This window comes from Vipera berus, assembly GCF_964194415.1.
Source record: "Vipera berus genome assembly, chromosome: 17".
Classification (NCBI taxonomy): domain Eukaryota; kingdom Metazoa; phylum Chordata; class Lepidosauria; order Squamata; family Viperidae; genus Vipera; species Vipera berus.
The window spans coordinates 2,517,220-2,526,828 of record NC_138220.1 but is presented as its reverse complement, the minus strand read 5'-3'; the positions used below and the strand labels follow the sequence as shown (position 1 = coordinate 2,526,828).

At 50.1% G+C, this 9,609-nt stretch overlaps 1 long non-coding RNA gene across 3 annotated transcripts; it reads left to right on the top strand.

The window, feature by feature from the left end:
- Nucleotides 1–1,669: 1,669 nt before the first annotated feature.
- Nucleotides 1,670–8,744, top strand: LOC308675650. Of its 3 annotated transcripts, none has more exons than XR_014028176.1 (3): nucleotides 1,670–1,805; nucleotides 4,609–4,770; nucleotides 5,416–8,744. It is a non-coding gene; the product is annotated as an uncharacterized lncRNA (long non-coding RNA). The 3 variants fall into 3 exon arrangements; XR_014028177.1 differs by lacking the exon at nucleotides 1,670–1,805 and adding an exon at nucleotides 3,122–3,211; XR_014028178.1 differs by lacking the exon at nucleotides 1,670–1,805 and adding an exon at nucleotides 3,162–3,215.
- Nucleotides 8,745–9,609: the final 865 nt, after the last annotated feature.

Sequence of the window (9,609 nt, the reverse complement as noted above, 5' to 3'; positions counted from 1 at the left end):
ATTTGTAGTGCATTTCAGACTGTTATGTGTAAAATAACCATAGCGGTGCATCCTTTTCATACCCTATGCTTTATATGGTCTTTGTAGTCCCCAACAGGTCACTATGCCCAAAATAACGAGAGGAGGATACTCTTTGCATGCCCTTTGTTACATATGGTCTTAGAAGTCCTTTTGTGGCTGCTATGCCCAAAATAACATATGGTCTTTGTAGTCCCATGCAGGTCGCTACACCCAAAATAACCACAGGAGGGCACTCTTTTCATTCCCTGGGCTATATATGGTCGTAGAAGCCCTTTTGTGGCTGCTATGCCCAAGATAACCACAGGAGGGCACTCTTTGGATGCCTTTTGTTACATATGGTCTTTGTAGTCCCCTACAGGTCTCTATGCCCAAAATCACCACAGGTGGGCACTCTTTTTATGCCCTGTGCTATATATGGTCTTTGTAGTCCCCTTCAGTCCACTGTGCCCAAAAGAGGGCACTCTTTTCATGTCCTGTGCAATATATGGTCTTTGAAGTTCTTTTCAGGACTCTACACCCCAAATAACCACAGGAGGGCACTCTTTTAATACCCTGTGCTATACATGGTCTTTGTAGTCACTTTCTGAACGCTACACCCAAAATAAACACAGGAGGGCACTCTTTTCATGTGCTCTACTATATAGATGGTCTTTGTAGTGCGTTTCAGGCTGTTATGTGTAAAATAGCCACAGGGGTGCATCCTTTTCATACCCTATGCTTTATATGGTCTTTGTAGTCCCTTTCAGTCCACTGTGCCCAAAATAACCTCGGTGTCCCGATCCTAGGCAAAACTCCTAGGCCTTTTTACTGACGTTTTAAGGTTATTATTCTTTATTAATAAAACCTTATTAATATTAGGCCATCTTATTCTGCGCCTGTGTCGCCACCCGCCGCCCTATTAATATTAATAAGGCGCTAATAATAAAGGTAGAGATATAATAACCTTAAAATGCTATTAAAAAGGATTATTTCTCTCGGCGGCAGCAATTCCCGCTTTGACCACAGGATGGCAGGCCTCCGTCCCATAGCATTAACATTGGGGCCTTTTCGACGGCCTCAATGCCGCTATCGCTAAGGGACCGAAAACAGTGCCCTCCTGTGGTCTAAGCCGGCGTAGCAGCCAACCAAAGAAAAACCTTTTAAATGGCGTTTTAAGATTATTATTCTTTATTAATAAAAGCTTATTAATATTAGGGCATTTTATTCCGCGCCTGTGACCCACCCGTCGCCCTATTGATATTAATAAGGCGCTAATAATAAAGATAGAGAATAATAACCTTAAAATGCGGCGGCCGCAATACCCGGTTTGGCCACAGGATGGCACGTTTCCCCGTCCCATAGCGTTAACACGGGGACCATAGTAGGCCTTTTGCCTAGATCGGGACACAAGAAGCGAAGCGACAAAGCGCAGAGCGTCCACATTCACAGAGACCTTCTCGATATGGTGGACTTCCTGTCCGTACAAATTGGCCATCCCCCGGTTCATTTGGAATCGACCCTCCTATTATGGCCGACTTCCTGTCCGTTCTTCTTAGTCTTCCGTGCCAACTTCCTTTCTCAGCGACCTTCTAGCCATGGCGAATTTCCTGTCAGTCAACTAACAGTCGTCCGCCAGTCCCTTTGACAAGGACCTTCCCAGTATGGCCGTCATCAACTTCCTGTCCATTGGCAGCACCGTTCTCTGCTTTTTCCTGTCCTGTTTTCTGCTCTATGGTGCCGTGGCGCGCGTCTACCGGGCAAGGCCGCAAGATGCCCATTCCAGGTGGGGATCCCCCGCTAACTAGGTAATAGACAAACCCGGTATTTTTCTAGAATGACTCGGCTACCGGTAGACGCTTTGTCTGCTCTTTCTCGCTTCGCTTCTCGGTGTCCCGATCCTAGGCAAAAGGCCTGCGACGGCCCCAATGTTAACGCTATGGGTCGGAAAAGCGTGCCATCCTGTGGTCAAAGCGGGAATTGCGGCCGCCGAGAGAAATAATCCTTTTTAATGGCATTTTAAGGTTATTATTCTCTACTTTTATTATTAGCGCCTTATTAATATTAATAGGGAGACGGGTGGCCCTTTCGCTGCGACACAGGCGCAGAATAAGGTGGCCTAATATTAATAAGGTTTTATTAATAAAGAATAATAATCTTAAAACGTCATTAAAAAGGCCTAGGAGTTTTGCCTAGGATCGGGACACCGAGGTTATTTTGGGCACAGTGGACTGAAAGGGACTACAAAAACCATATAAAGCATAGGGTATGAAAAGGATGCACCCCTGTGGCTATTTTACACATAACAGCTTGAAACGCAGTACAAAGACCATCTATGTAGTAGAGCACATGAAAAGAGTGCCCACCTCTGGTTATTTCGGGCATAGTGGCCTGAAAGGGACTACAAAGACCATCTATGGCACAGGGCATAAAAAGAGGGCCCTCCTGTGGTTATTTTGGGCACAGTGCACTGAAAGGGAGTACAAAGACCATAGATAGCACAGGGCATGGAATGAGTGCCCTCCTGTGTTTATTTTGGGTGTAGCGGTCAGAAAGTGACTACAAAGACCATGTATAGCACAGGGTATTAAAAGAGTGCCCTCCTGTGGTTATTTTTTGCACAGTAGATGAAAGGGACTACAAAGAGTGCACTCTTTTTCTGCCTGGGCTATAGATGGTCTTTGTAGTCCCTTTCGGTCCACTGTGCCCAAAATAACCACAGGAGGGCACTCTTTTTCTGCCCTGGGCTATAGATGGTCTTTGTAGTCACTTTCAGGCCACTATGTCCAAAATAACCAGAGGAGGGCACTCTTTTCACGTCCCGTGCAATATAGATGGTCTTTGTAGTGCGTTTCAGGCTGTAATGTGTAAAATAACCACGGCGGCGCATCCTTTTCGTGTCGTGCCCCGGGATGAGCGGACGGGCACAAGGACTCGTCTGGAACGAGAAGGGTTTCCCTGCTTGGCCAGGGGGTTGGACTAGACGACCTCGCCAGGTCCCTTCCAGCTCCGTTATTCTGTTAGTCCCGCCCTCGCGCTCCAGCCGGAGAGCGACGCCTCCAATCACGGCGGGGAAGCTCACAGCCAATCCGGCCCGGCCACGCCCCCTCCCTCGCTACCCGGAAGCTGCGGAGGGAAGCTGGGCCAGCGTGGCTCCCACCGCCTCCCCCGAAGCTCCGCGGCGCTTGCAAGCCCGGCCGGCCGAGGGCAGGAGGTGAGTCCCGGCCAAGGGGGGGCGTCCCTTGCAAGAAGCGGGGGGCGGGTAGGAGCCCTTCCGGGATTGGGCAGCCCCGCAAACTCGTGAGAATGGGGAATTGGCTCGGTTTCCTCCTTGCGTTTACACGCATTCTGCCCCGACTCTTGTTGCAACCCGAGGGGGAAAAAAGCGTTGTGTTGCAACGCCCGGCACTGCGTTCGTTGGGTGCAGCAACAGGTGCCGTGTCCCCCAGGTGGGAAGCTTAGGTGTCCGACCCGACGCGTGTATCGCGTGCTCGTGTGAACGAACGCGCGGCAGACTCTGGGGACGCCCCGCGGCGTGGCCTGGAACGCAGCGAGCGAACGGTCTTCCTTTGCCCGGTTAATTAATCCAACCCAGGTTATTAAACGTAGCTGGGGGGGGGTGTCTTCAAACTTGGCTTGTGGACTTCAACTCCCAGAATTCCTCAGCCAGTCCCGCTGGCTGAGGAATTCTGGGAGTTGAAGTCTACAAGTCAAAAGGGCCAGGTTTGAAGACCAACCTAACTTATCTCATCCTACCTAACCTGCTGACTTGGGCGGGACAATTAGGGAGAGAGCAACACCTGGATAGCTTGAGGCCACAGGTGGAGCTCGGTTGAGAGCAGGCTACCTTTGCAGCAGCTTCCCAGGCAAATGAATTTTAATTTCTTAAAAATAAATAGAAATTTTAAAGTATAAAAGGGAGGCCTGCAGACTTGGAACATTGGGAAACAATTCCAGGTAAGCCGGAAAGATTCCCCCCCCCCCCACATTTTCATGTCATTTTTAGCCTCAGAGACCTGACACCTGGTCCCACTGGATAAAATGGAAGGCTAAAGGGCCATTTTCTATATTTTTCCCCTTTTCCTGCTCAGTTTTGAAAGGCCCTGGGTTAAAAATGCAGAAATGAGATTTTTTAAAACCCGTTGTTGTAATTTGTGGACCTGAGAATTTTGAAACGCTTTTGGTGAATTCAGTTTGAGGAGATGTTGGAGAGTCCTGGGTGCGAATCTCTTTTGAGTTATTTCATTTATTTTTATTTGTTTAGTCAGCCCAGTGGCTCTGGCAGTTAACAAGGCCTCCTCATAATAAATTGTTAGAAATAATTTATGAATACATAAAGTTATAAATTCTAAAATAATCCAGGATGTCTATTGTTGGGCTTTTGCCGTTAATTGATTGTCTTGCATTTATGAAATCTATCTAGCTGCCCATTAGGACTTCTGTTCGTACTTTCTAGGAAACAAAACCCGTAATGTTTCTCCTCTGAGCAGATGCCACGATATAGCGCTTTTGAAATCTGTAGGGTTTATTAGCATTTTTTCAAAAAATACTTCCTGGCTGGATATGTAGATATATAAACTTAAATTCGTTAAACTCTTCTCTGTTGTGCAGGAAAATAAAGGTCATGCATCTGAGCGTAAAGATCAGCTCTCTCGACTAAAGGAAGGAGATCCGGAATTGTACAAGTTTCTGGGAGAAAATGGGAAGACTTTGCTTAATTTTGATGATTCGGATGAAGAGAAGAACCATCACGTGTTGCCTGAAAAATGAGAGGTAATTAATTTATTTTCAATATAACCGAACATCAGGAATGGCCTGACTGCTGATAATTAGCGCCCTGATGCCAATTAGACTTTATCACAGTGTCACTGAAAATGGTGGAACACTGGAAGGAAGTCGCCCATACCTCTCTCCTTCTTTCTCTCCCTATTTCGCTCATTCTTTTTTTTCCTTCCCTGTCTTTCTCCCTTTTCCTTCCTTCCTTCCTTCCAAGGCAGGCTCAGGAATTCTGGGAGTTGAAGTCCGCAGGTCACTAAAGGGCCATTGTTCATTTGGAGAGGGGCCCTTCTCCTCCCCCCCCTTATTTCTAAGATGTGGGTTTTGGAAGCCTCCCCCTTTACAGGGTTGTGCCCCCCATCAAATAAAATGGGGAGGGGGAATAAAGATTTTCTTTTCCTTGATACTCTCATCTCCATTAGAAAAACCCATCTGCTTTGCTTATTTATTGCTCTATTTATTATTAAAACTTACATTCTGCCCATCTCGCCATTCCCGTCTTGCCCCCTCCTGAGCTCTGCAGACAATCCATTAATTAGCACTGGACATTAATTAGCACCCAGCTGCCCTTTCTGCCCGCCACCCCCACCCCTTGTCCCCAATGAGGTTGGATTGACACCAACTCTTTCTTTCCTTCTCCAGGAGACGAGAAGGCCGCGCTTCAATGGAGGAAACCTCGGGCAGAGTTGCAACAGCTGGCACGAGGAGGAGAGGACCTGGTGGAAGACTTGGATTTTTCCAATGCAGACTGATGGATGGACAGACTGGAGGGTAGGGGGGGCAGGGGTGGGGAAGGGGCTGCATTGTTCCAGCTGGCCCTGAAGCCGAATTTGTGCACTGGAGGGACAGGCCAGAAAATTGGTCAGCCGGCAGGGCAGCCTTAAAAAGCCTGTGCCCCGGTGGCTGCAAAAACTGCCTCTTTAGAATATTGTGGGTTCTTAAAAACATCTCAAAACAGAAAAGAAAAAAGAGGCCGGCCTTCAATGCTGCCCCTTCCTCTTCTGGAGACGCAGAGATGAAGATCAACTTCCCACCGCAGTTGCAGCCTGAACACTTTTACAGATTTTTTTTAAAGACTTGGCTCTTTTTTTGGACTAAACCCAGCAGGAAGAGCTGGACGGGACAGCACAGTGCATGCTTTGAATCCACCACCCCCCAATTCCCCCCAATGTTTATTTCTGTATGGGAAGGGAAGGTTTGCGTTGGTTCTTGGCTTGTAAAAACAGCCTGTTGTCGATTTCTTTCAAAGGCCTGGATCTCTTTGCACTGAAACTGTAGCGGGCAAAACGGCTGGATCCCGATGGAGAAACGTTTTCCCCTACAGCTTTCGCTGCATTGCGACCCACTGCATTGCGACCTTTTTTCACCCCACCTGTGGTGCCCACCAGGAACTGAGACCCACACACTTGTTTTTTGAGGTCACCTGACAGAACAGATCTAGGATAAGGAGATAGCATTGGTCGGGAGGGGATTCCCCCAACTTAGCCAGGATATCTCTGTAATTTGCAAGTTAGATGAAGGAGTCTTATGTCTTCAGCTTGGCTAAAGAACCGTGTTTTGTGGTTTACGGAGATATGCTTGAAATGCAAAGTCCCCATAAATCTGGAAACATGGCTGCTCTAGCTTTTTAAACTGGTGAAGGCATAACGGCTGTTAGCTTTTGCCTTGGGTAAAGACCATTGATGTCTGGTAGGATTGTGTAGATTCGGGTTGTAGGACAAAGTTGAGGTGTCAGAAGAACTTGGATCAGGGTTTTTTAACCTTAACTTGATGTGTGGACTTCAAATTCCAGAACTCGTGAGTGTTGAAACCCACACATCTTGCTAAGGGGGAGAAACCCTGATCTCCAGGGTCATGTAAACCCACCAGGTATGTCAAGAACTGAACTCTTGCTTTCAGAAAGCCAAACGGCTCTTGGAAGGCTGGACTTCAGTTCCCAGAAATAGGCAGCTTTTAGAACACACTGGGAGTTGAAGCCTGCCCATTGAAAGATGCAAATTTCAAAGGGATGAGTTTTAGCTCCCGGAAATCTTAGCAATCCTAGGCTAGATAAGTTTTAAGGATTGAGGTCCCCTTCCCACCCACCCGCCCCCCAATTCCCAAGGACACCAGATGGCTGCGACTTAATTTCCAGCTGTCTCCAGCACATGGCCTGGATTCTGATCTCCAGGGTCATGTAAACCCACCAGGTATGTCAAGAACTGAACTCTTGCTTTCAGAAAGCCAAACGGCTCTCGGAAGGCTGGACTTCAGTTCCCAGACATAGGCAGCTTTTAAAACACTTTGGGAGTTAAAGCTTGCCCATTGAAAGATGCAAATTTCAAAGGGATGAGTTTTAACTCCCGGAATTAATTTAATTTAGCTCCTGCGACTTAATCTCCAGCAGTCTCCAGCACATGGACTGGAGAATTCTGGAAACTGAAGTTCGCTAATCTTGGAGACGGATCCATGCTGTCTTGGTGGGGCATCCCAGTTCTGAATTCTAGGACTTGGGGAGTCTGCCAATCTGGGAGACAAATCCCATGAAAGGTAAGTGGTGAGCCTCTAACTTAATTCTGTTAGGAATTCTGGAGCTTGCAGTCCCCCAATCCAGGAGACAGGTCAATGTCCTGTGAACGATGGGTCTCCAATTCTTCAGAATTCTGGGACTTGGGAGTCTTCCATCACAGAGGGCATAGGATACCCTAGTTCTTACAATACCAGGTGGGTGCCATTCAATCTCTGGTGTTCTCCAGCATGCAGACTGGAGAATTCTGGGAATTGAAGTTCAATCTTGGAGGTAGAAGTCCCAGGTCTTCTAGGTGGGCTTCCATAGGATTCTGCTAAAAATTCTTACACCAAGGAAACGCCGCATCTGAATGTGAAACCTTCAATTCCCAGAACTCTGCAACCTTGGGGTGTAGAGTTACGGGGAATGAAGTTAACTTCCCATCCAGATGGAAGGTAAACGGGTGGAACCCAGACTTCTCCAGTTTCTGTCTGTATTCTGGGAATTTTAAAGTCCAACGTAGAATTTCTGATAGAGCTTTGGACCCCAGAATGCTTGGCAACGTAGCTGGATAATTCCGGGAAATAAGATCATCCATGTTGGGGTTGGGGTGTCATTCTCCATACTTAAAGATGTTTTGGGGCTGAGGTCCACTTATTTGGGATGCGCAGAACTTGGGTTCCTTTGAGCTGTGAGATTGCAAATCCCCACAGCTACAAATGTACAGGAATTGAAGTTCTTTAAGCCATCCCCCCCCCAGAAATGGGTGCACCTCAGCCCTGAAGCCTTGGGGGTCTCCAGTAGGTCTCAGCCTTGGCAGGCTTAAAGATGGGTGGACTTCAGCCTTAGTTGAAAGTCTACCCAACTTAACACTTGTCAAAGTTGAGAAAAGCTGTTGTAGAATCTCCCCAGCAACTGGGCAGGTGAGCCAGAAAACAGGTGTGTCTTTAGGTAAGTCTGCAGTTCCTCCCTTGGTCTAAGTAGACATGCACAATGTGTCCAAAATAGGGGCCTCTTGGCACTTAATTGCAATAATACATTTGTGCATGCCTACTTGTGGCAAGGGCTGCACAGAGGGCGCAAGCTCTGTGCATGGTGGGTCACGCCCTGGAAGGCTGGAGGGGGGTGGAAAAAGGGTCAGGGGCCAGCCCTGGTCCAAGGGGGAGGCTGGCGAGGAGGCCCTGGGGAGGTCTGGGGCGTCCAAGCCCCCTGGGGCAGCCTCGGGCATCCCAGGGCCTCTCTTGCCAGCTCCTCTTGCGCCACGGTTGAAGTCGAGGGTCTTGGTGGGGACTGGGGGAGGCTGAGAGGTTGGGGCAGGGCGGAGGGCAGCTGCCAAGGTCCTTGGCTCCCTGGGGGGCATTTTGCCCACTTCAAGCCAAAGACATTGGCAAGCTGCTCTCTCTGCGCCCCCCCCTCCTGAGCCTCCCTCAGCCCCCACCAATGCCCTTGGCTTCAATCCTGGCCTAGAGGGGGCCTTGGGGGGAGGGGAGGTCCTGGGAGGGGGGGGAAACCTCCCCCCTCCTCCCAGGATCTCCTCTCCCCCCAAGGCCCCCTCTAGGCCAGGATTGAAGCCAAAGGGGTGGGGGAGGGAGGGGGGGGTGGGGGGTGGGTGGGGGAGGGGGGGAGGGTGTGGGTGGGAGGGTGGGGAACCAGAGGGGGGGTGTACTTCTTGTTTTCTTGACCTCTAATAAAGATTGTGAAAAGTGCAGCATCCCGCCTCTTTCTTTCCCCTCCCCCCCACCCACCCTCCCCCCCACCCCCCCCCATTTCCCTCCCTCCTCTTGGTTCCCCTCCCCATCTTTGGCCTCAAGGGGTGCCCGAGGTAGGGAGGGGCAGGCCCTGGGTGCCCCCCCAGGCTTGCCAGGGTGGATGGGGCATCTTCCCAGGGCTCCCCTCCTCTTCCCCTCCCTCCCTCCACCCCAGGAGGGCTGCTGGGGGCTAAGGGGAGGTGGGGAGAGCCCTGGAAGGAGGTTGGAGGCTGGGGGGGGGGTCTCCTTGCCGAACACCCCATCTCTTTCCCTTCCCAGCTCCCTTGGTGCCATCTGGCAGGGACCCCGTGGGTGGCAAAGACTCAGGAGGGAAAGGGAGGCTGGGGGGGGGGGAGAGGAATGGGCAGGCTCTCCCCAACATTTAAAGGGAGGAGTTTGTGCCTGCCAATGCCCCCCCTTCACTCCAGGGCCTCCCATTCCCTCCTTTGCCCGTGCCTGCACCCGTGGCACCAGGGGAGTTGGGGAGAGGAAGGGGTGTTGGCAAGGAGCCCTGGCAAGGAGCCACCCCTGTCAGCCTCCAACCTCCTTCCAGGGCTCTCCCCACCTCCGCTTAGCCCCCAGCAGCCCTCCTGGGGTGTA